The sequence below is a fragment of the Bombina bombina genome, chromosome 4 (assembly GCF_027579735.1).
Source record: "Bombina bombina isolate aBomBom1 chromosome 4, aBomBom1.pri, whole genome shotgun sequence".
NCBI lineage: Eukaryota > Metazoa > Chordata > Amphibia > Anura > Bombinatoridae > Bombina > Bombina bombina.
The window spans coordinates 247149080-247176020 of NC_069502.1; the positions used below are offsets into that span (position 1 = coordinate 247149080).

The 26941-nt window shown below is 39.5% G+C and overlaps 1 protein-coding gene across 2 annotated transcripts in view; it reads left to right on the forward strand.

Moving 5' to 3' along the window:
- The window catches only part of LOC128656136 (glypican-5-like), a 501056-nt gene that overhangs the window by 391585 nt on the left and 82530 nt on the right, over positions 1–26941 (forward strand). The gene's annotated exons all lie outside the window — the stretch shown is intronic.

The following is a 26941-nucleotide window of genomic DNA, read 5'->3' on the forward strand; positions in this document are numbered from 1 at the left end:
TTTGCTCTTGGCCACATCTGTACTCAATAACAATTTAACATCAGTATGACAAGGTGTTCATGCACTGTCTCATTATTGCCCTGTTCCCTGTTTTGTCTTTGAAAGGCTCCATGTCCTCATACTTCAGTCAAAGTGATTTATTTACACCTGACATTACTAATGGTGATGAATGAACATCTGAAAAATGACATTAAACAAACTGAAAGCTCAGACCAGCACTGTCCTAAATATACTATGTGGAAAGGATAAAATATATTAGAGATATGAATTATCCACTTTATAGATATAAACATAGTAAAAACAATATAGAAAAACATACTGCTAGATTACAAGTTTTGTGTTAGGGTAAAAAAGCAGCGTTAAGAGGTCCTAACGCTGCTTTTTTTAAGCCCACTGGTATTACAAGTCTTGAAGTTTTAGAGGCACCGCACACTTCTTTGGCCATACCGCAAAATGACTTACGTAAACTTCCTAAAGTCTTTTTTCTATGGGACTTCCATAGCGCCAGTATTACGAGTCTGTCCTGGGGGGCCAAAAAGTGAGCGATACACCCTACCTGGTCAAGAGTCCTAACGCATTCTAAAGTCAGTAGTTATGAGTTTTACACTACAACGCTTTAGCATAAAACTCATAACTAAAGTGCTAAAAAGTACACTAACACCCATAAACTACCTATTAACCCCTAAACCGAGGCCCTCCCGCATCGCAAACACTATAATAAAATTTTTAACCCCTAATCTGCCGCTCCGGACATCGCCGCCACCTACATTATATTTATGAACCCCTAATCTGCTGCCCCCAACATCGCCGACACCTACATACTATTTATTAACCCCTAATCTGCCGCCCCCAATGTCGCCACGACCTACCTACATTTATTAACCCCTAATCTGCCGCCCTCAAAGTCGCTGCCACTATATTAAAGTTATTAACCCCTAAACCTAAGTCTAACCCTAACCATAACCCCCCTAACTTAAATATAATTACAATGAATCTAAATAAATATTACTGTCATTAACTAAATTATTCCTATTTAAAACTAAATACTTACCTATAAAATAAACCCTAAGCTAGCTACAATATAACTAATAGTTACATTGTAGCTATCTTAGGGTTTATTTTTATTTTACAGGCAAGTTTGTATTTATTTTAACTAGGTAGAATAGTTATTAAATAGTTATTAACTATTTAATAACTACCTAGTTAAAATAAATACAAATGTACCTGTAAAATAAAACCTAACCTAAGTTACACTAACACCTAACACTACACTATAATTAAATAAATTAACTAAATTAAATACAATTACCTAAATTAAATTAAATTAGCTAAAGTACAAACCCCCCTAAATTACAGAAAATAATAAACAAATTACAGATATTTAAACTAATTACACCTAATCTAATAGCCCTATTAAAATAAAAAAGCCCCCCAAAATAAAAAAAAACCTAGCCTAAACTAAACTACCAATAGCCCTTAAAAGGACCTTTTGCGGGGCATTGCCCCAAAGTAATCAGCTCTTTTACCTGTAAAAAAAATACAAACAACCCCTCCAACAGTAAAACCCACCAGCCACACAACCAACCCCAAAATAAAATACTATCTAAAAAAAACTAAAAACCATTGCCCTGAATGAAGGTACCTTTAAGTGACATCATCCAAGATGGCGTCCCTTAGATTCCGATTGGCTGATAGAATTCTATCAGCCAATCAGAATTAAGGTAGAAAAAATCCTATTGGCTGATGCAATCAGCCAATAGGATTGAGCTTCAATCCTATTGGCTGATCCAATCAGCCAAGGCTGATCCAATCAGCCAATAGGATTGAGCTCGCATTCTATTGGCTGTTCCAATAAGCCAATAGAATGCAAGCTCAATCCTATTGGCTGATTAAGGGCTATTGGTAGTTTAGTTTAGGCTAGGGTTTTTTTTATTTTGGGGGGGCTTTTTATTTTAATAGGGCTATTAGATTAGGTGTAATTAGTTTAAATATCTGTAATTTGTTTATTATTTTCTGTAATTTAGTGTTTTGGGTTTTTTGTACTTTAGCTAATTTAATTTAATTTAATTTAGGTAATTGTATTTAATTTAGTTAATTTATTTAATTATAGTATAGTGTTAGGTGTTAGTGTAACTTAGGTTAGGTTTTATTTTACAGGTAAATTTGTATTTATTTTAGCTAGGTAGTTATTAAAAAGTTAATAACTATTTAATAACTATTCTACCTAGTTAAAATAAATACAAACTTGCCTGTAAAATAAAAATAAACCCTAAGATAGCTACAATGTAACTATTAGTTATATTGTAGCTAGCTTAGGGTTTATTTTATAGGTAAGTATTTAGTTTTAAATAGGAATAATTTAGTTAATGATAGTAATATTTATTTAGATTTATTGTAATTATATTTAAGTTAGGGGGTGTTAGGGTTAGGGTTAGACTTAGGTTTAGGGGTTAATAACTTTATTATAGTGGCGGCGGCATTGGGGGCGGCAGATTATGGGCTAATAAATGTAGGTAGGTTGCAGCGACATTGGGGGCGGCAGATTAGGGGTTAATACATATAATGTAGGTGGCGGCGGTATCCGGAGCGGCAGATTAGGGGTTAATAATTATAATGTAGGGGTCGGCGATGTCAGGGGTGGCAGATTAGGGTTAATAAGTCTAAGATTAGGGATGTTTAGACTCAGGGTTCATGTTAAGGTGTAGACATAACTTTTATTTCCCTATAGGAATCAATGGGGCTGCTTTACTGAGTTTTACGCTGTTTTTTTGCAGGTGTTAGACTTTTTCTCAGCCGGCTCTCCCCGTTGATTCTTATGGGGAAATCGTGTACAAGCACGTACGACCAGCTCACCGCTGACTTAAGCAGCGCTGGTATTGGAGTGCGGTAATGGGCAAAATTTTGCTCAACGCTCACTTCTTGTCTTTTAACGACGGGTTTCTAAAAACTTGTAATACCAGCGCTGTAGGTAAGTGAGTGGTGAGACAAAACTGCTCGTTAGCACAGCATAGCCTCTAATGCAAAACTCGTAATCTGGGTCATAGATTGTTATACAGTCATATCACAAAATAGCTTCTAATGCATTTTAGTTTTTAAAAAAAATCAGATTTTTGTGTGATAAGAAGTATATTATAATTGTAGAACAAATATTTCCTTAGATGTGCATTTCTATCACTAAATATTTCAATTTAAAGGTCAATTTCACAGTTTTAAAATGACATTCTATTTAAAGGGACAGTCAATACCAGAATTTTTGTTGTTTAAAAAGAAAGATAATACCTTTTATTACCCATTCCCCAGTTTTGCACAACCAACACAGTTATAATAATACACTCATTTTACCTCTGTAATTACCTTGTATCTAAGCTTCTGCTGACTTCCCCCTTATTTCAGTTATTTTGACAGACTTGCATTTTAGCCAATCAGTGCTCACTCCTAGGTCACTTCACAAGCATGAGCTCAATGATATCTATATGAAACACATGAACTAATGACCTCTAGTGGTCAAAATGCATTCAGACCAGATTCAAGGTCTAAAAAATTAGCTTTCAGCTAAGAATACCAAGAGAACAAAGCAAAATTGGTGATAAAAGTAAACTTGGAAGTTGTTAAAAATGACATGCCCTATTTAAATCATGAAAGTTTTTTTTGGACTTGACTGTCCCTTTAAAGAAAGTATTATTAATAGCTTAATTCAAATTGAATGTTGATTCACAAAGATTAAGATAATCAATATCTGATTATTAACTTTACCATTAGAAAGGTTTTTATTATATTGAACATAGTATTCAAACATTACGATTGTTTAGCAAACATTCAAAATTCTTTTACAACAAATTAATTTGTCTGGCATTCATTGTGCGAAACAAATCTGGCATTACTTTCCTAATCACTAATTTAGCGTTTGAATTACTTAGTGGGGTTATGAGACCCAAAAATATTATTTTGTGACCCAGACAGAGAATACAGTTTTAAAAAAAAAAAAAGCTTCTAATTTACTTGTATTATCAAATTTGCTTCTTTCCCATGATATTCTGTGTTGAAGAGATATGTAGATAGGTGTCTGAAGCACTACATGGCAGGACATAGTGCTGCCCTCTAGTGTTCTTTAAATGGATAACATTCTAGCATTCTGCTGCCATATAGTGCTCTAGAAATCGTCCGTCTCCTAAGCATACGTCCCTGCTCTTCAGCAAAAGATACCAAGAGAACGAAGAAAATTTGATAATAGAAGAAAATTAGAAAGTTGTTTATAATAGCATGCTCTATCTGAACCATGAAAGAAATATGTTGTGTTTCATATCCCTTTAACAGTGACTCATATATCATAAGATTTTTTGCACCACAATCAAATAATTCAAACCTTTTCATCTCAGTTACAATTAAAGGGACATAATACGCTCTCCGTATTCAGCATTGCACCAGAAGCCAATCGGCCGCCAGCAGGGAGGTGTCAATCAACCCGATCATACTCAACTCATAACTGCTGAAGACTATCCAGAAACACAGGCCCTCAAACTCCACTCGGAGCTTGATAAATGGGCCTCATTGGCTGTGTTTGCTACATACCAGCAATGTATAACTGCTTTGGAGCTAATTTTAACTTACACAGAGCTTACACGTGTCTAGCGATTTGGCAGCAGTGTTTGCAGTAGTGTTTATAATAAGTTATGTAGTTGCAAACACTGCTGCCATAGATTTTAAAGACATGTGCATGCTCCTATCAGCTTAGTGAAGTTTACTATTTAACAAAGGATAGCAAGAGAACAAAACAAATTGTAAAATAGAAGTAAAAAGAAAAGTTATTTAAAATTGTATGCTCTGCCTGAATTATGAATGTTTAATTTTGAGTTTGCTGTCCCTTTAAACACATACTAACAAATGAGAGCAGTTTCCTATTACACTTTTATACTCCTTCAATATAGAAAATGCTGTATCTGTATAGTAGCATACCTCCCAACATTTCAAAATTCAAAAGAGGGACACCCCCCCCCCGCAAAAAAAAATTGAAATGTGGTGGGCGGGGCTTAAAAATCATAAGACCAAAGTAATAAAAATAAAATTCTAAATAAAGTCATATATTTTAATACACTTAGGCAGCAAATCAAACACAAGCTCAAACCACTGGTATGGCTATGTGAGCGCTGTATTTAATTAGCCTTTGCAAAGACATTGCTAAATATTTTTATCTTAATTGCACATTTATTAAAAAATTCTTTAAAACTACTCTCTGCATTCCCCATTAATATTCTAGATTCTGGCCTTTAAAGTCAGCAAAAATGCACAGTAGCACGCTACATAGCATACACTTACACATGCAGATACACACACACTACATAGCATACACTTATACATGCAGATACACACACACTACATAGCATACACTTATACATGCAGATACACACACACTACATAGCATACACTTACACATGCAGATACACACACACTACATAACATACACTTACACATGCAGATACACACACACTACATAGCATACACTTATACATGCAGATACACACACACTACATAGCATACACTTATACATGCAGATACACACACACTACATAGCATACACTTACACATGCAGATACACACACACTACATAGCATACACTTACACATGCAGATACACACTTATACATGCAGATACACACACACACACACTACATAACATACACTTATACATGCAGATACACACTTATACATGCAGATACACATACACACACTACATAGCTTACATTTATACATGCAGACACACACACACTACATAGCATAACCTTATACATACAGATACACACACACAGTTATGGATACAGATAGACACACACACTACATCATATATGGGTATCTGTAATTCATTGTATGGGGTCCTGGGGTTGGCAAGCACATTAGCTGGCAGTCTGCGGCTGCCACTGTTCGTTAAACTGTTTGTTACCCTGGTATTAGCACTGCTCATTGTATAAAACTGAAAGCATGCTAGTATTATCACCAGGGGTTAGATATCATCATTACCAGAGGTAGGTTAGAGAGGTCACCATTACCCGTGGTCAGAGTGTATACAGCCTTCTTACTCCTGCTTAACCCACACACCATTCCTTTTCCACAGGGAATATAACAGGTATCTAACCCTGTGAGAGCAAAGCCAGCTGCTTCTGAGTATGGGCCCAATAGAATTGTTAAAAAAAAAAAAAAAAAAAAAAAAAAAAAAAAATTTTTTTTTTTTTTAAATGCCTGGGGAAAATCGGGACAGATGGCTAGCAACTCGGGAAAGAGGGACAGACCCCTAAAATCGGGACTTTCCCGCGAAAATCGGGACATTTGGGGGGTATGTAGTAGCACCTTCTATTGTATATTGACCCTCGCTTATTACTGTACACAACTGCATGCTGTCTATCACTTTGTAGCTAGAATTGTGTCTTGAGTGAATGCAGCTACATTTTAAGCAGCCTTAAAAATAGCTTGTTGTCTGCATTTACATAAATGAATGGGAAACTATATAAAATAATATTCTCTGTCTTTCACTCAAGGGAATTGATTCATTTTTGTGATGTTCTAAAATTAATAAAAAAAAAGGCAAATATAACAGACATTGATTAGCAAAACCTTCAGCGTGTGCATTAAAGTGATGGTAAATCCGAGTGTTTCACAAACGCTAGGATTTACCATCACTAAAAATAAAGTGAAGTTGAAATCATCATTTATTTAAAAAAAAGGATACTAAACTCATTAGTTCTGTGCCGCTGCAGTTTGCTAAACTCAGCGGCTTCGGCCACCCACAGCACAGCACTCTTCTACCAATGAGGTGACGTTTTCACCTCTAAACCAATAGCTGGGCTAGCATACACTGTCAGCTGACACGCATGGCTATTGGTTTAGAGGTGCAAACGCCACCTCATTAAAGGAGAGTGCTGTGGTATGGGTGTCCGGAGCCACTGAGTTTAGCAAGCTGCTGCGGCACAGAACCGATGAGTTAAGTACCCATTTTTAAATTAATAATTACTTAAACTCCATTTTAATTTTAGTGACGATAAATCCAAGCTCGGATTTACCATCACTTTAATAACTCAAATATATTCCCTTCAATGGTCATACCAAATTCATGTAGTTCTGCGCTATACTATTAATAATATTGGTTTACTTCAGGTCTTAAAAAGTGCTAAATTTTATAGTGATATTTTATATTGTGCTTGAGTGCAGCACTTGACTCACCACTTGCAATAACAGCACAATGGACATGCTTATAGCGCCCTGCACTATTCATTAAAAGTACAGGATGAGCTAAAAAAAAGTTTTCATAGTGGTTTTATTAACCGTTTCACTGCTAAGCCTTTTTGACACAATATAAATGTATACAGGACCTAAGTTAACCAACTCTTCCTCACATGTGCACAACTGGCATCCACCCTTACATAGAAAGCAACAGACAGCATGATTAAAGTGAATGTCAAGTTTGATGAATCCGGCTTCCTCCAATCAAGTGAGGATGCCGTATTCGTCATTGCTGACGTATGAAGTGACAAGCGGCAGGAGGGGGGATCGCTGGAACGGCTTTCAAAATTAAAAGGTAAGTATTTTAACAAAGTGAGTGAAATGTAAAGTTTGATGAATGAAAGTGCCCCTGTTTTAAATAGGGTTTTTAAAAAACGGGCACTGATTCATCAAACTTGACATTCACTTTAAGGGTGAACCTGAAACGTTGCTTGCTTGTTATGGCCTGGATCCAGATGTTCCAATACAATATTGATACATTCCATGGTGCTGGGGGAATCTTTGGACTGAAGCCTTTTTTACACCCCAGTGCTGATCCTATTTTGAACTTATTTGCTACCTACATTTAAAGTAAATGTAAATTTTGATGAACCAGTGCCCGGTTTTTAATAATCCTATTATAAACAGGGGCACTTTCATTCATCAAACTTTACATTTCACTGGTTTTGTTAAAATACCTTTTCTTCGTGAAAGCCGCTTCAGCGCTTCCGCCGCCCGTCGCAAGCCTGTTCCTATATCAGAAATGACGATCCCAGCCTTCCTCCAATTACGGTGTTGCTTTAGGCAATGATTCCCCTGGGGGGGAAGCCGTAATTGGAGGATGCTGGAGCGGCTTTCAAGAAGAAAAGGTAAGTATTTTAACAAAACCAGTGAAATGTAAAGTTTGATGAATGAAAGTGCCCCTGGTTTTAATAGGATTTTTAAAAACCGGGCACTCATTCAACTTTACATTCACTTTAATTAAGTCTTATGATAAGTCAAATTCTAGTGAGTGATCCACACAAATTATATATTGCTTTTTTCAGCAGGCCCAACAGGGTCACAATATAGCATTATTATATTTATATTTCATGGCTTGTGTAATAGCTGCAGCAAAAACTGTAGAAAATCATATACTGTATATTTTTGCTTAGATTTTAGTAAATAATATTGAAAATGGCCAGGTAATCACTGCTGTTACTGTGAGCTCCTTACTAAATTGTCATCATTGGTAGCCACATGTGAAATAGAGCCCCATACAGGCTTTTGGTGGTTATAATATAGATTAGAGATGTAAGAAATAAAAGCACTTTTTTTCTTGCAAGGTATTCAATCCCCCTGCATGACGAGAAGAGCTTGTCATGCGCCTACAGGTAGCGATGCGCATGAAGAGAACACCTCATCATGCACTTCGAAGGGGTTAAGATGCTTGTGTGAATATGTGTGAGTGTATGTGTGTATGTGTTGTATTGTGTGTATGTGTTGTGTGTATGTGTTGTATTGTGTGTATGTGTGTGTGGTTTGTATTGTGTGTATGTGTTGTATTGTGTGTATGTGTTGTGTGTATGTGTTGTATTGTGTGTATGTGTGTGTGTGTTGTATTGTGTGTATGTGTTGTATTGTGTGTATGTGTTGTGTGTATGTGTTGTAGTGTGTGTATGTGTGTGTGTGTTGTATTGTGTGTATGTGTTGTATTGTGTGTATGTGTGTGTGGTTTGTATTGTGTGTATGTGTTGTATTGTGTGTATGTGTTGTGTGTATGTGTTGTATTGTGTGTATGTGTGTGTGTGTGTGTTGTATTGTGTGTATGTGTTGTATTGTGTGAATGTGTTGTGTGTATGTGTTGTATTGTGTGTATGTGTGTGTGTTGTATTGTGTGTATGTGTTGTATTGTGTGTATGTGTGTGTTGTATTGTGTGTATGTGTTGTATTGTGTGTATGTGTGTGTTGTATTGTGTGTATGTGTTGTATTGTGTGTATGTGTGTGTGTGTTGTATTGTGTGTATGTGTGTGTGTGTTGTATTGTGTGTATGTGTTGTATTGTGTGTATGTGTGTGTGTGTGTTGTATTGTGTGTATGTGTTGTATTGTGTGTATGTGTGTGTGTGTTGTATTGTGTGTATGTGTGTGTGTGTGTTGTATTGTGTGTATGTGTTGTATTGTGTGTATGTGTGTGTGTGTTGTATTGTGTGTATGTGTTGTATTGTGTGTATGTGTGTGTGTGTGTTGTATTGTGTGTATGTGTGTGTGTGTTGTATTGTGTGTATGTGTTGTATTGTGTGTATGTGTTGTGTGTATGTGTGTGTTGTATTGTGTGTATGTGTTGTATTGTGTGTGTGTGTGTGTTATTGTGTGTGTGTTGTATTGTGTGAATTTGTTGTGTTGTATTGTGTATGTGTGTGGGTTGTCTGTAGGTGTGTTCATGCATTGCATGTCTGTGTGGAGTTGTGAGTGTGTATGTGTGTGTGTTGTCTGTAGTGGTGTTCATGCATTGCATGTCTGTGTGGAGTTGTGAGTGTGTATGTGTGCGTGTGTGTAGGTATGTAAATATGTGTGTTTGTATTTGTGTGTGCACGTGTGTGTATCTAAATGTGTATGTATGTAAATGTTTATGTGTTTGTATATGAGTGTATGTGTATGTATGTGTGTGTTTATCTAAATGTGTATGTATGTGTTTGTATGTGTGTGAAATGCAGTTTGCAGAATACTCACATTGTGTGGGCTCAGTGAAATTTGTAATGACTCACATCCTTAATTTTTTGAATTGTGTAGCTTTCCTTCTATTAATTTCTATGCATTAGAAGCTGCAGCTTAAAAGAATGAGTTTTTCTGGGTAGCATATGTGGCCTTTTGCTCTTGACACTTGCCTGGTGTGGGAAGGGTTGAGCTGTGAGCAAGGAACGGATGTTGTATTCTGCATTGTTAGAGCATAATAATGCTCTGTTACACTAATGAAACACTCTCTCCCTTGTGCTGTGCGACCTAAACTCTGACTAAGCTGTGCACATGTTTAAGTCCAGTACAGTCCTTGAAGAATAACAGATGAAGGCTGATTAATGAGAATGAAAGTCCTTCTGCCTCAAGGAATGATGAATGATTAATAGAGATGTAACCTTCATACGTCACACGCAAACAATAGGCAGGTTTTTGTCTAATTTACAGATGTGTCACAATTTGTGTACCACACATCCATATACAAGACAATGTCTCAGTATCTGCATGACATGACATGACTCATTTAGCGCAAGCTACAGAGGTCAATGATATGTCACATTTCATATTTCTGAGACCTCAATGTCTTTATTCTAGTGTTGAAAAGCAGAAATTTCATTATTTTGTCAACCCCTATTTACCAAATTACTAAATTCCCATGAATTTCAAACAGTAGATCACAAGGCAGTTTTCTTGTTGTAATGATTAGGTTATCTTGAGGCCATTTATAAAGTGTCAGGGGAAGACAGGCAATTATTTATATGTATCACTGATATATTTATACTGGGATTTCACAGAGACACATACACGCACACACATATATATAAATATATATACAGTTGTATAAAAGTTTAGACACCCCTGACAATTTCCATGATTTTCATTTAGAAAAAATTGGGTGTTTGGATCAGCAATTTTATTTTGATCTATCAAATAACTGAAGGACACAGTAATATTTCAGTAGTGAAATGAGGTTTATTGGATTAACAGAAAATGTGCAATATGCATCAAAACGAAATTAGACAAGTGCATAAATTTGGGCACCCTTGTCATTTTGTTGATTTGAATACCTGTAACTACCTAGCACTGATTAATTGGAACACACAATTGGTTTGGTGAGCCCATTAAACCTTGAACTTCATAGACAGGTGCATCCAATCATGAGAAAAGGTATTTAAGGTGGCCAATTGCAAGTTGTTGTTCTCTTTGACTCTCCTCTGAAGAGTGGCAACATGGGGGCCTCAAAACAACTCTCAAATGACCTGAAAACAAAGATTGTTCAACATTATGGTTTAGGGGACAGCTACAAAATGCTATTGCAGATATTTAAGCTGTCAGTGTCCACTGTGAGGAACATAGTGAGGAAATGGAAGACCACAGGCTCAGTTCTTGTTAAGGCCAGAAGTGGCAGGCCAAGTAAAATGTCGGAAAGGCAAAGGATGGTGAGAATGGTCAAAAACAGCCCACAGACCACCTCCAAAGACCTACAACATCATCTTGCTGCAGATGGTGTCACTGTGCATTGTTCAACAATTCAGCGCACTTTGCACAAGGAGAAGCTATATGGGAGAGTAATGCGGAAGAAGCCTTTTCTCCACACACGCCACAAACAGAGTCACTTGAGGTATGCAAACACATATATGGACAAGCCAGCTTCATTTTGGAAGAAGGTGCTGTGGACTGATGAAACAAAGATTGATTTATTTGGTCATAACAAGGGGCGTTATGCATGGCGGCAAAAGAACACAGCATTCCAAGACAAGCACTTGCTAGCCACAGTAAACTTTGGTGGATGTTCCATCATGCTGTGGGGCTGTGTGGCCAGTGCCGGTACTGGGAATCTTGTTAAAGTTGAGGGTCGCATGGATTCCGCTCAATATCAGCAGATACTTGAGAATAATGTTGAGGAATCAGTCACAAAGTTGAAGTTACGCCGGGGCTGGATATTTCAACAAGACAACGACCCAAAACACTGCTCACAATCTACTTTGGCATTTATGCAGAGGAACTAGTACAATGTTCTGGAATGGCCATCCCAGTCAGGCCCGGACTGACCATAGGGCATACCGGGCATATGCCCAGTGGGCCGCCGGCTACATTATCCCCACCCACCATTTACCGCACACACCATGTCAATGCCTTTCACTGTGTCTCTTAGTGGGGCATAATTATAGGGGTTGCATTGGATGCAGATAATGCTATGCTCATTGTGCAACATCAATTCTAATACCAAATGCCAATTTGCCACAACCTGACCCTGTTATGCCAATTGTCAGCAGCCAAATAGTACCCGGGCAGGCTGGTGGATGCACACTATCTGGTGGTGATGGACTGACGACACACACGGAAACGGCATGCAGCCGCACTACATGTCACTCAATTACACCATGACACAGACTTTCAGATAATAACTTGGAGCAGGGGCAGTCTAAGGACTTACTGCCGGTGCAACAGGTGCCACTGCACTGGGGGGCCCCACATAGAAGAGTTCCCAGAGAGAGCAGCTGTGTCTGCAATAAATTAAAAACATGGGAATTGCAGTCGGCAGTTGAGGAAAAAAATATATGGACCACTGACTGAGCTCACCGTGCATATGTCCTGTAATACCAGTCACATGACAGTGACTGCCGTGCACTGCTGCTTTTCCGTAGTAGGAACATCAGAGGCTGTTGTCCCCAACAAGTCAAATTAATAAAATAAATAGTGATCATGTATACAGCTCAAGCCAGCAAACCTTAAAGGGACATTAAACACTTTGAGATGGTAATATAAAATAATAAATTATATATAAAATACAACTCTGCAATATACTTTCATTATTTATTTTGTCCTCTTTGCCTGTAATTCCATTCTGAAATTGTGAGCTTTTCAGTTCCTGTTAAAAATGGAAGTGCAGAACACTGTTAAATCCAGCAGAACCATTGGCTGCACACTCTAGTGACCTATTTATAACTGACCCTAATAAGCCACAGCAGAGAAGGTAACACAAGTTACAACATGGCAGCTCCCAGTGTTTTATAGACACTAAAACTTTACACTTATTTTGTCACATTTTAAACAACTAAAGAAACTTTAAAAAATACATCTACATGTTAGTCATGGAATAATCTTTTCTTTGAATGCATCATTCTATCTAGCATGTATTTAGTGTTTAATGTCCCTTTAACCAGCATATGCAGGGAAGGAGGGGCCAAGCATATACGGAGTAAGATTGAAAGTTTATAGGAAGTTTAACAGATCATGTAAGTGCCGTTTTGTTTTTTTACATTTCCTCAAACTAACAAAATGCACAAAAATACAGCACGCATCAGGGGTTAAAAATGCTTTGACACGGGTGCGTTATCATAATCGCCCTGTGACCTGCCTCATTAAATCTGGATGGAATGTCTGAACTGTCAGGCAGACTGGTCTTTTGTAAAAAAAAATTCTCCTCCATCACAGAAAAAAAAGAACTTAAACTGCTGGGGAAGTGGATATAATGGTAATGTTTATTATTTGTAAGACACTGTATATTCTAGTCTAGAACTTATACACTACCTCACAAAGAAGTGGCACACTGACAGACTTACAGGGACAAGTTGTTACTGGTTGTGAAAATACATACTTGTTAGGAAAAAAAAATTGGCTGCATGGTATGTGTGTGTGTGTATATGTGTTTGTGTGTGTATATATATGTGTGTGTGTGTGTGTGTATATGTGTGTGTGTGTATATATATATATATATATATATATATATATATATATATATACTTCAAATAGCTACAAATAATCATGTATAGCAATTAATTTAAATATTTAAATATATATCACATAATATACTTCAGCAGAGCAGCACATCAACTTTACTTCCTCCTTGTTATCCATGTAAAGCTGTCAATAACACATAGTACAAATAAATCCTTTATTTCAAATAAACACAAACCTGACACATATAATCATGTATTTGCACTATGTTGCATTGACTGCTTTATATAGATTCCATGGGGAAAATAACTAGCAATTTCAGTATCAATAACGGACAGATTTATTCTGGTAGGTACCCAGTTTGTTTGATGCTGATGCTAGAAATACAATGACAGCGGGTGTGCTACATCCCACACAAGTACAATAAATTATGCATAATGGCCAAATCACCTGAGCCAGCTATAACCTCTATTTTGTGTTTAAGTATATGTGCATGTGTGTGTGCTTAAGTATGTCTATGAGAATGGGCATGTGTGTGTGCATACGCATATGTATGACAATGCATGTGTGTGAGGGTGTGCATGTGTGTGTGCATAAGCATGTGTGTGTGCATAAGTATATGTGTGTGGGTGTGCATGTGTGTGTGCATAAGCATATGTGTGAGGGTGTGCATGTGTGTGTGCATAAGCATGTGTGTGAGGGCGTGCATGTGTGTGTGCATAAGCATATGTGTGAGGGTGTGCATGTGTGTGTGCATAAGCATGTGTGTGAGGGTGTGCATGTGTGTGTGCATAAGCATATGTGTGTGGGTGTGCATGTGTGTGTGCATAAGCATGTGTGTGCATAAGCATGTGTGTGTGTGTGTGCATAAGCATATATGTGAGGGTGTGCATGTGTGTGTGCATAAGCATGTGTGTGAGGGTGTGCATGTGTGTGTGTGCATAAGCATGTGTGTGAGGGTGTGCATGGTGGGGGCATAAGCATGTGTGTAAGGGTGTGCATGTGTGTGTGCATAAGCATGTGTGTGAGGGAGTACATGTGTGTGTGCATAAGCATGTGTGTGAGGGTGTGTGTGCATAAGAATTTATGTGTGGGTGTGCATGTGTGTGTGCATAAGCATGTGTGTGAGTGTGTGCATGTGTTTGTGCATAGGCATGTATGTGAGGGTGTGCATAAGCATGTGTGTGAGGGTGTGTGTGTGCATAAGCATGTGTGTGAAGGTGTGCATGTGTGTGTGCATTAACACAGGATTGGAAACAAGTTTTTTTTGCTGTTTCTATCATACTATATACTCTGAGTTGAACTTGACTGCTACTCGTTTTATTACCAGTGCCTACAGTCTCTTTAACAGTTACCGGCTCATCTGTCTGTCTGTCATTACTCCTTTTTTGGGGGGGCTGGGGTGGGGGGTTGAGTGGGCCCCTTTGCCCTAAAATGCCCGGGCCTCTTTTCGGTCCCAGTCCGGTCCTGACAGGAACACAGTATGCAGGTAATAGTCTACAGTAACATAGTATGCAGGCAATAGTCTACAGGAACATAGTATGCAGGCAATAGTCTACAGGAACATAGTATGCAGGCAATAGTCTACAGGAACATAGTATGCAGGCAATAGTCTACAGGAACATAGTATGCAGGCAATAGTCTACAGGAACATAGTATGCAGGCAATAGTCTACAGGAACATAGTATGCAGGCAATAGTCGACAGGAACATAGTATGCAGGCAACAGTCTACAGGAACACAGTATGCAGATAATAGTCTACAGGAACATAGTATGCAGGCAACAGTCTACAGGAACACAGTATGCAGGTAATAGTCTACAGGAACATAGTATGCAGGCAACAGTCTACAGGAACACAGTATGCAGATAATAGTCTACAGGAACACAGTATGCAGATAATAGTCTACAGGAACACAGTATGCAGATAATAGTCTACAGGAACACAGTATGCAGATAATAGTCTACAGGAACACAGTATGCAGGTAATAGTCTACAGGAACATAGTATGCAGGTAATAGTCTACAGGAACATAGTATGCAGGCAATAGTCTACAGGAACATAGTATGCAGGCAATAGTCTACAGGAACATAGTATGCAGGCAATAGTCTACAGGAACATAGTATGCAGGCAATAGTCTACAGGAACATAGTATGCAGGCAATAGTCTACAGGAACATAGTATGCAGGCAATAGTCTACAGGAACATAGTATGCAGGCAATAGTCGACAGGAACATAGTATGCAGGCAACAGTCTACAGGAACACAGTATGCAGATAATAGTCTACAGGAACATAGTATGCAGGCAACAGTCTACAGGAACACAGTATGCAGGTAATAGTCTACAGGAACATAGTATGCAGGCAACAGTCTACAGGAACACAGTATGCAGATAATAGTCTACAGGAACACAGTATGCAGATAATAGTCTACAGGAACACAGTATGCAGATAATAGTCTACAGGAACACAGTATGCAGGTAATAGTCTACAGGAACATAGTATGCAGGTAATAGTCTACAGGAACATAGTATGCAGGCAACAGTCTACAGGAACATAGTATGCAGGCAACAGTCTATAGGAACATAGTATGCAGGCAATAGTCTACAGGAACATTGTATGCAGGTAATACAGGGAGTGCAGAATTATTAGGCAAGTTGTATTTTTGAGGATTAATTTTATTATTGAACAACAACCATGTTCTCAATGAACCCAAAAAACTCATTAATATCAAAGCTGAATAGTTTTGGAAGTAGTTTTTAGTTTGTTTTTAGTTATAGCTATTTTAGGGGGATATCTGTGTGTGCAGGTGACTATTACTGTGCATAATTATTAGGCAACTTAACAAAAAACAAATATATACCCATTTCAATTATTTATTTCTCCTGTTAAGTGTAGTCAGTCCACGGGTCATCCATTACTTATGGGATTATATCTCCTCCCTAACAGGAAGTGCAAGAGGATCACCCAAGCAGAGCTGCTATATAGCTCCTCCCCTCTACGTCATATCCAGTCATTCTCTTGCACCTAACTAAAGATAGGATGTGTGAGAGGACTGTGGTGTGTTAAACTTAGTTTTTATTTCTTCAATCAAAAGTTTGTTATTTTAAACGGCACCGGAGTGTGTTGTTTGTTCTCAGGCAGCATTAGAAGAAGAATCTACCTGAGTTTTGTCTATGATCTTAGCGGTCGTAACTAAGATCCACTTGCTGTTCTCGGCCATTCTGAGGAGTGAGGTAACTTCAGAACAGGGGATAGCATGCAGGGCCCACCTGCAAGGAGGTATGTGCAGTAAATTATTTTCTAAGGAATGGAATTGACTGAGAAAATACTGCTAATACCGATGTAATGTAAGTGCAGCCTTAAATGCAGTAGTAGCGACTGGTATCAGGCTGATATGTATGTATGTATACTCTGAGGTATTTCTGGGGAATGGAATTTCACTAAGAAAATACTGTCAATATTAAAGTAATATTTGAGCCTGCACTGCAGTGAAAGCGACTAGCAGCAGGCTTATTAATAACACTTCATAATTTTCAATTTTTAAAACGTTTACTGGCATGTTAATAGTTTTTTCTGAGGTACTTGGTGATAAAACTTTATGGGCATGATTTTTACCACTTGGCTGTCGTTTTTTTCTGAATAAAAACAGTTTACTGAGCTTCCCCACTGTTGTAATATGAGTGGGAGGGGCCTATTTTAGTGCTTTATTGCGCAGTAAAAATTTAGTCACAGTCTTCCTATTTCTTCCTCCATGATCCAGAACGTCTCTACAGAGCCCAGGGGTCTCCAAAACTAGTTTTGAGGGAGGTAATCATTCACAGCAGACCTGTGACAGTGTGTTTGACTGTGATAAAAACGTTTATTATTTCAACTGTTATCCGTTTTGGGTATTAAGGGGTTAATCATCCTTTTGCTGGTGGGTGCAATCCTCTGCTAACTTTATACATTTTCTGTTAAAATTTGGTTGTTTTAACATATTTGGTTCATTGTTAATTCAACTGTGTCACATTTTTATGTTTTCTTAAAAGCGCAGTAGCGTTTTTTATATAGCTTGTAAATTCATTTAAAAGTTTTTTTCCAAGCTTGCTAGTGTTATTGCTAGTCTGTTTAAACATGTCTGACACAAATGAATCTGTTTGTTCATTATGTTTAAAGGCCAATGTGGAGCCCAATAGAAATTTGTGCACTCAATGTATAGATGTTACTTTGAATAAAAGTCAAACCTTATATGTTAAAAAATTATCACCAGACAACGAGGGGGAAGTTATGCCGACTAACTCTCCTCACGTGTCAGTACCTTCGCCTCCCGCTCAGGAGGTGCGTGATATTGTGGTGCCAAGTACATCAGGGCGGCCCATACAAATCACTTTGCAAGACATGGCTAATGTTATGACTGAAGTACTATCTAAATTGCCAGAATTAAGAGGTAAACGCGATCACTCTGGGGTAAGAACAGAGTGCGCTGATAATAATAGAGCCATGTCTGATACTGCGTCACAATTTGCAGAACATGAGGACGGAGAGCTTCATTCTGTGGGTGACGGATCTGATCCAAGTAAACTGGATTCAGACATTTCAAATTTTAAATTTAAGCTTGAGAACCTCCGTGTATTACTAGGGGAGGTATTAGCGGCTCTGAATGTTTGTAACACGGTTGCAATTCCAGAGAAAGTATGTAGGCTGGATAAATATTTTGCGGTACCGGCGTTTACTGACGTTTTTCCTATACCTAAAAGGCTTACAGAAATTGTTAACAAGGAGTGGGATAGACCCGGTGTGCCCTTTTCACCCCCTCCTATATTTAGAAAAATGTTTCCAATAGACGCCACCTCACGGGACCTATGGCAGACGGTCCCTAAGGTGGAAGGAGCAGTTTCTACTCTGGCTAAGCGCACCACTATCCCGGTGGAGGATAGCTGTGATTTTTCAGATCCAATGGATAAAAAGTTAGAGGGTTACCTTAAGAAAATGTTTGTTCAGCAAGGTTTTATATTACAACCCCTTGCATGCATCGCGCCTGTCACTGCTGCGGCGGCATTCTGGTTTGAGTCTCTGGAAGAGACCCTTAGCACAGCTCCATTGGATGAGATTATGAACAAGCTTAAAGCCCTTAAGCTAGCTAATTCATTTATTTCTGATGCCGTAGTACACTTAACCAAACTTACGGCTATGAACTCCGGATTCGCCATTCAAGCGCGTAGAGCGCTGTGGCTTAAATTCCTGGTCAGCTGATGTGACTTCTAAATCTAAATTGCTTAATATTCCTTTCAAAGGGCAGACATTATTCGGGCCCGGCTTGAAGGAAATTATCGCTGACATTACTGGAGGTAAGGGCCATGCCCTGCCTCAAGACAGGGCCAAACCAAAGGCTAAACAGTCTAATTTTCGTGCCTTTCATAACTTCAAGGCAGGAGCAGCATCAACTTCCTCCGCTCCAAGACAGGAAGGAACTGTTGCTCGCTACAGACAGGGCTGGAAACCTAACCAGTCCTGGAACAAGGGCAAGCAGGCCAGAAAACCTGGTGCTGCCCCTAAGACAGCATGAAGTGAGGGCCCCCCGATCCGGAAACGGATCTAGTGGGGGGCAGACTTTCTCTCTTCGCCCAGGCTTGGGCAAGAGATGTCCAGGATCCCTGGGCGTTGGAGATCATATCTCAGGGATATCTTCTGGACTTCAAAGCTTCTCCTCCACAAGGGAGATTTCATCTTTCAAGGTTATCAGCAAACCAGATAAAGAAAGAGGCGTTTCTACGCTGTGTACAAGACCTCTTACTAATGGGAGTGATCCACCCAGTTCCGCGGTCGGAACACGGGCAAGGATTCTATTCAAATCTGTTTGTGGTTCCCAAAAAAGAGGGAACCTTCAGACCAATCTTGGACTTAAAGATCCTAAACAAATTCCTAAGAGTTCCATCGTTCAAAATGGAAACTATTCGAACCATCTTACCCATGATCCAAGAGGGTCAGTACATGACCACAGTGGATTTAAAGGATGCCTACCTTCACATACCGATTCACAAGGATCATTACCGGTATCTAAGATTTGCCTTCCTAAACAGGCATTACCAGTTTGTAGCTCTTCCCTTCGGGTTAGCTACGGCTCCAAGAATCTTTACAAAGGTTCTGGGCTCTCTTCTGGCGGTACTAAGACCGCGAGGCATAGCGGTAGCTCCGTACCTAGACGACATTCTGATACAAGCGTCAAGTTTCCAAACTGCCAAGTCTCATACAGAGTTAGTTCTGGCATTTCTAAGGTCGCATGGGTGGAAGATGAACGTAGAAAAGAGTTCTCTATTGCCACTCACAAGAGTTCCCTTTCTAGGGACTCTTATAGATTCTGTAGAAATGAAAATTTACCTGACGGAGGACAGGTTATCAAAACTTCTAAATGCTTGCCGTGTCCTTCATTCCATTCAACACCCGTCAGTGGCTCAGTGCATGGAGTTAATCGGCTTAATGGTAGCGGCAATGGACATAGTACCATTTGCGCGCCTGCATCTCAGACCGCTACAATTGTGCATGCTAAGTCAGTGGAATGGGGATTACTCAGATTTGTCCCCTCTGCTAAATCTGGATCAAGAGACCAGAGATTCTCTTCTATGGTGGCTTTCTCGGCCACATCTGTCCAAGGAGATGCCCTTCCGCAGGCCAGATTGGACGATTGTAACAACGGACGCCAGCCTTCTAGGTTGGGGCGCAGTCTGGAATTCCCTGAAGGCTCAGGGATCATGGACTCAGGAGGAGAGACTCCTTCCAATAAACATTCTGGAATTAAGAGCAATTTTCAATGCTCTTCTGGCTTGGCCTCAGTTAGCAACTCTGAGGTTCATCAGGTTTCAGTCGGACAACATCACGACTGTGGCTTACATCAACCATCAAGGAGGAACAAGGAGTTCCCTAGCGATGATGGAAGTCTCAAAGATAATTCGCTGGGCAGAGTCTCACTCTTGCCACCTGTCAGCGATCCACATCCCAGGCGTGGAGAACTGGGAGGCGGATTTTCTAAGTCGCCAGACCTTTCATCCGGGGGAGTGGGAACTTCATCCGGAGGTGTTTGCCCAACTGCTTCATCTTTGGGGCAAACCAGATCTGGATCTCATGGCGTCTCGCCAAAAAGCCAAGCTTCCTTGTTACGGATCCAGGTCCAGGGACCCGGGAGCGGTACTGATAGATGCTCTGACAGCACCTTGGGTCTTCAACATGGCTTATGTGTTTCCACCTTTCCCGATGCTTCCTCGATTGATTGCCAGGATCAAACAGGAGAGAGCATCGATGATTCTAATAGCGCCTGCATGGCCACGCAGGACCTGGTATGCAGATCTAGTGGACATGTCGTCCTGTCCACCATGGTCTCTGCCTCTGAGACAGGACCTTCTGATTCAGGGTCCTTTCAAACATCCAAATCTAATTTCTCTGAGGCTGACTGCATGGAGATTGAACGCTTGATTCTATCAAAGCGTGGATTCTCGGAGTCAGTGATTGATACCTTAATACAGGCTAGGAAACCTGTTACCAGGAAAATTTACCATAAAATATGGCGTAAATACTTATATTGGTGCGAATCCAAGAGTTACTCATGGAGTAAGGTTAGGATTCCTAGGATATTGTCTTTTCTACAAGAAGGTTTAGAAAAGGGTTTATCTGCTAGTTCGTTAAAGGGACAGATTTCAGCTCTGTCTATCCTTTTACACAAACGTCTGGCAGAAGTTCAGGCTTTTTGTCAGGCTTTGACTAGGATTAAGCCTGTGTTTAAGACTGTTGCTCCGCCGTGGAGCTTAAACTTAGTTCTTAACGTTCTGCAAGGTGTTCCGTTTGAACCCCTTCATTCCATCGATATCAAGCTGTTATCTTGGAAAGTTCTGTTTTTAATGGCTATTTCCTCGGCTCGAAGAGTCTCTGAGTTATCGGCCTTACATTGTGATTCTCCTTATCTGATTTTTCATTCAGACAAGGTAGTTCTGCGTACTAAACCTGGGTTCTTACCTAAGGTAGTCACTAACAAGAATATCAATCAAGAGATTGTTGTTCCATCATTGTGCCCTAACCCTTCTTCAAAGAAGGAACGACTTTTGCACAATCTGGACGTCGTCCGTGCCCTGAAATTTTATTTGCAGGCAACTAAAGATTTTCGTCAAACTTCTTCCCTGTTTGTCGTTTATTCTGGACAGAGGAGAGGTCAAAAAGCTTCGGCTACCTCTCTCTCTTTTTGGCTTCGTAGCATAATACGTTTAGCCTATGAGACTGCTGGACAGCAGCCTCCTGAAAGGATTACAGCTCATTCTACTAGAGCTGTGGCTTCCACTTGGGCCTTTAAGAATGAGGCCTCTGTTGAACAGATTTGCAAGGCTGCAACTTGGTCTTCACTTCACACTTTTTCAAAATTTTACAAATTTGACACTTTTGCTTCTTCGGAGGCTGTTTTTGGGAGAAAGGTTCTACAGGCAGTGGTTCCTTCCGTGTAAAGATCCTGCCTGTCCCTCCCGTCATCCGTGTACTTTTAGCTTTGGTATTGGTATCCCATAAGTAATGGATGACCCGTGGACTGACTACACTTAACAGGAGAAAATATAATTTATGCTTACCTGATAAATTCATTTCTCCTGTAGTGCAGTCAGTCCACGGCCCGCCCTGTTTTTTTACGGCAGGTCTAAATTTTAATTAAACTCCAGTCACCACTGCACCCTATAGTTTCTCCTTTCTCGTATGGTTTCGGTCGAATGACTGGATATGACGTAGAGGGGAGGAGCTATATAGCAGCTCTGCTTGGGTGATCCTCTTGCACTTCCTGTTAGGGAGGAGATATAATCCCATAAGTAATGGATGACCCGTGGACTGACTACACTACAGGAGAAATGAATTTATCAGGTAAGCATAAATTGTATTTTTTACCAGTGAAACCAATATAACATCTCAACATTCACAAATATACATTTCTGACATTCAAAAACAAAACAAAAACAAATCAGTGACCAATATAGCCACCTTTCTTTGCAAGGACACTCAAAAGCCTGCCATCCATGGATTCTGTCAGTGTTTTGATCTGTTCACCATCAACATTGCATGCAGCAGCAACCACAGCCTCCCAGACACTGTTCAGAGAGGTGTACTGTTTTCACTCCTTGTAAATCTCACATTTGATGATGGACCACAGGTTCTCAATGGGGTTCAGATCAGGTGAACAAGGAGGCCATGTCATTAGATTTTCTTCTTTTATACCCTTTCTTGCCAGCCACGCTGTGGAGTACTTGGACGCGTGTGATGGAGCATTGTCCTGCATGAAAATCATGTTTTTCTTGAAGGATGCAGACTTCTTCCTGTACCACTGCTTGAAGAAGGTGTCTTCCAGAAACTGACAGTAGGACTGGGAGTTGAGCTTGACTCCATCCTCAACCCGAAAAGGCCCCACAAGCTCATCTTTGATGATACCAGCCCAAACCAGTACTCCACCTCCACCTTGCTGGCGTCTGAGTCGGACTGGAGCTCTCTGCCCTTTACCAATCCAGCCACGGGCCCATCCATCTGGCCCATCAAGACTCACTCTCATTTCATCAGTCCATAAAACCTTAGAAAAATCAGTCTTGAGATATTTCTTGGCCCAGTCTTGACATTTCAGCTTGTGTGTCTTGTTCAGTGGTGGTCGTCTTTCAGCCTTTCTTACCTTGGCCATGTCTCTGAGTATTGCACACCTTGTGCTTTTGGGCACTCCAGTGATATTGCAGCTCTGAAATATGGACAAACTGGTGGCAAGTGGCATCTTGGCAGCTGCACACTTGACTTTCTCAGTTCATGGGCAGTTATTTTGCGCCTTGGTTTTTCCACACGCTTCTTGCGACCCTGTTGACTATTTTGAATGAAACGCTAGATTGTTCGATGATCACGCTTCAGAAGCTTTGCAATTTTAAGAGTGCTGCATCCCTCTGCAAGATATCTCACTATTTTTGACTTTTCTGAGCCTGTCAAGTCCTTCTTTTGACCCATTTTGCCAAAGGAAAGGAAGTTGCCTAATAATTATGCACACCTAATATAGGGAGTTGATGTCATTAGACCACACCCCTTCTCATTACAGAGATGCACATCACCTAATATGCTTAATTGGTAGTAGGCTTTCGAGCCTATACAGCTTGGAGTAAGACAACATGCATAAAGAGGATGATGTGGTCAAAATACTAATTTGCCTAATAATTCTGCACTCCCTGTAGTCTACAGGAACACAGTATGCAGATAATAGTCTACAGGAACATTGTATGCAGGTAATAGTCTACAGGAACATAGTATGCAGGCAATAGTTTACAGGAACACATTATGCAGGTAATAGTCTACAGGAACATAGTATGCAGGCAATAGTCTACAGGAACATAGTATGCAGGCAACAGTCTATAGGAACATAGTATGCAGGCAACAGTCTACAGGAACATAGTATGCAGGCAACAGTCTATAAGGAACATTGTATGCAGGCAATAGTCTACAGGAACACAGTATGCAGATAATAGTCTACAGGAACATTGTATGCAGGTAATAGTCTACAGGAACACAGTATGCGGATAATAGTCTACAGGAACATTGTATGCAGGTAATAGTTTACAGGAACATTGTATGCAGGTAATAGTTTACAGGAACACATTATGCAGGTAATAGTCTACAGGAACACAGTATGCAGGTAATAGTCTACAGGAACATAGTATGAAGGCAATAGTTTACAGGAACACATTATGCAGGTAATAGTCTACAGGAACACAGTATGCAGGTAATAGTCTACAGGAACATAGTATGCAGATAATAGTCTACAGGAACAAAGTATGCAGGTAATAGTCTACAGGAACACAGTATGCAGGTAATAGTCTACAGGAACATTGTATGCAGGTAATAGTCTACAGGAACATAGTATGTAGATAATAGTCTACAGGAACACAGTATGCAGGTAATAGTCTACAGGAACATTGTATGCAGGTAATAGTTTACAGGAACATAGTATGCAGATAATAGTCTACAGGAACACAGTATGCAGGCAGTAGTCTACAGGAACACAGTATGCAGGTAATAGTCTACAGGAACATAGTATGCAGGTAATAGTCTACAGGAACATAGTATGCAGGTAATAGTCTACAGGAACATAGTATGCAGGTAATAGTCTACAGGAACATAGTATGCAGGTAATAGTCTACAGTAACACAGTATGCAGGCAGTAGTCTACAGGAACATAGTATGCAGGTAATATTCTTTTTTTTTATTTTTTATTTATTTATAAACCAACAGCATATCAGCAACAAAAGGAGGACAAGAAAGGTTATGTTAGTTTCACATTTTCATTTCACCTCGCAGGGTGAGTTAAAAATAATAAATCATTTTTTTCCTTCCTTCCTCTCCTCTCTTTTAGCACAAAAAAAGGCGGGAAAGTACATGAAGCAGGAAAACAGATAAATGCATACACTAAAACAATTATACTTTTCCCACAATTTATTGATTTAACCTTATATACAGAGACACAGGAAATCCCCATATACACTATCCCCTGCACTCTAGTTAATCTGTTAATCTGTCCATCTGTCTGATACTTATGAGAGACTATGGCCTCTATTTAACAAAGTCTGCCGGACCTGATCCGACAGTGCGGATCAGGTCCGCCAGACCTCGCTGAATGCGGAGAGCAATACGCTCTCCGTATTCAGCATTGCACCAGCAGCTCACAAGAGCTCACACTGCCCCCCTGCAGACTCGCGGCCAATGGGCCACCAGCAGGGAGGTGTCAATCAACCCGATCGTACTCGATCGGGTTGATTTCCGGCGATGTCTGTCCGTCTGCTCAGAGCAGGCGGACAGGTTTTGGAGCAGCGGCATTTGTGACCGCTGCTTCATAACTGCTGTTTCTGGCGAGTCTGAAGACTTGCCAGAAACACAGGCCCACAAGCTCACTACGGAGCTTGTTAAATGGTTGCCATATCTAAGGTTAGAGCATCCTCCTAAGCCCTGAACTAAGAACCTATCAAGGATTAAAACCAATCAATCTAATTATTTTTTTTTTCATTTATTCCTAAACCCCCGAACAAACACAAAAACAAAACACCATACAGACATAAAACAAAATAAACAAACAAAAGACAATAAAGAAGAAGAAAAAAGAAAAGGGGGTAAGTAGACCACCCACCCCATGCAGGTAATAGTCTACTGGGACACAGTATGAAGTTATTAGCCCTAACAAACACAGTATGTTTGTTTTTATATAGTGTTAATATTTGTTTCAAAGTTATAATGTATATATATAATGAAAATAAATAAAATGATGATTTTCCTCAAACACTTGATAAAAGGTGAAGCTAAAACACAAAAAAGGACACAAATAAATAGAATTCTCACCTCATCGTTATTATGCACTAGTGTAGTTATATTAGCGCTATTGTATGTTAGCATTTCTCAAGGTCAATAGCGCTTACATTCTTACACTCATATTATGTCCAAAGTTTTTATTGCTCAAGTGAGCATGCTAACATCTGCTTGTTAGATAATGTGGGTGCGCTAAATCTCTCACATAATAGAATTCTATGTGGGAGCGCAGAAAAATTAATTTCGGATATTGATTGAGTGAAAGGCTGATTGCGCACGTAGTGGACATTTTCATGTAGCTCTGTGCTCTACTACTAATAATTATGGTTTACTTCAGGTTTTAAAAAGTGCTATATTTCACAGCGGGGTTTTGGATTGCGCTCAAGCTCAGCGAGTAACTACTAGTAATGCAAGCCCGGTGGACACAAAGATATCTCTCCTTGAGCTACCCATTAAAAATTAGGGCGCACTAAAAAAGTTTTGGCCATGTTAAAGGGACAACTTTCCAGTTTACTTCTATTATCTTATTTGCTTTATTCTCTTTGTAGCCTTTTCTGAAGAAGCAGCAATCCACTACTGGGAGCTAGTTTAACACATTGAGTGAGCCAATAAAATGAGACATATACAGTATGTGCAGCCACCAATTAGCAACACCGGAGCCTACCTAGGTATCCTTTTCAACAAAGGATACCAAGAGAACAAAAAGTAGATAACAGACGTAAATTGGAAAGTTGTTTAAAATCACATTCTCTATCTGAATCATGAAAGAAAAAAAATTGAGTTTCATGTCCAATTGTAATACTAGGTTGTGCATTGTTTGCGGTAGGTCTCACAAGCGATAATGCACACTGCTATTAGTTATGATCCACATATAATCTAGTCCAATGTTACTTACCTTTTTAAAACCTTCTGTCATTAGCACAGGGGACAACCTCATACCATATATAGTACATAGAAGTTAGACACGTGCACTTCTGACAAAT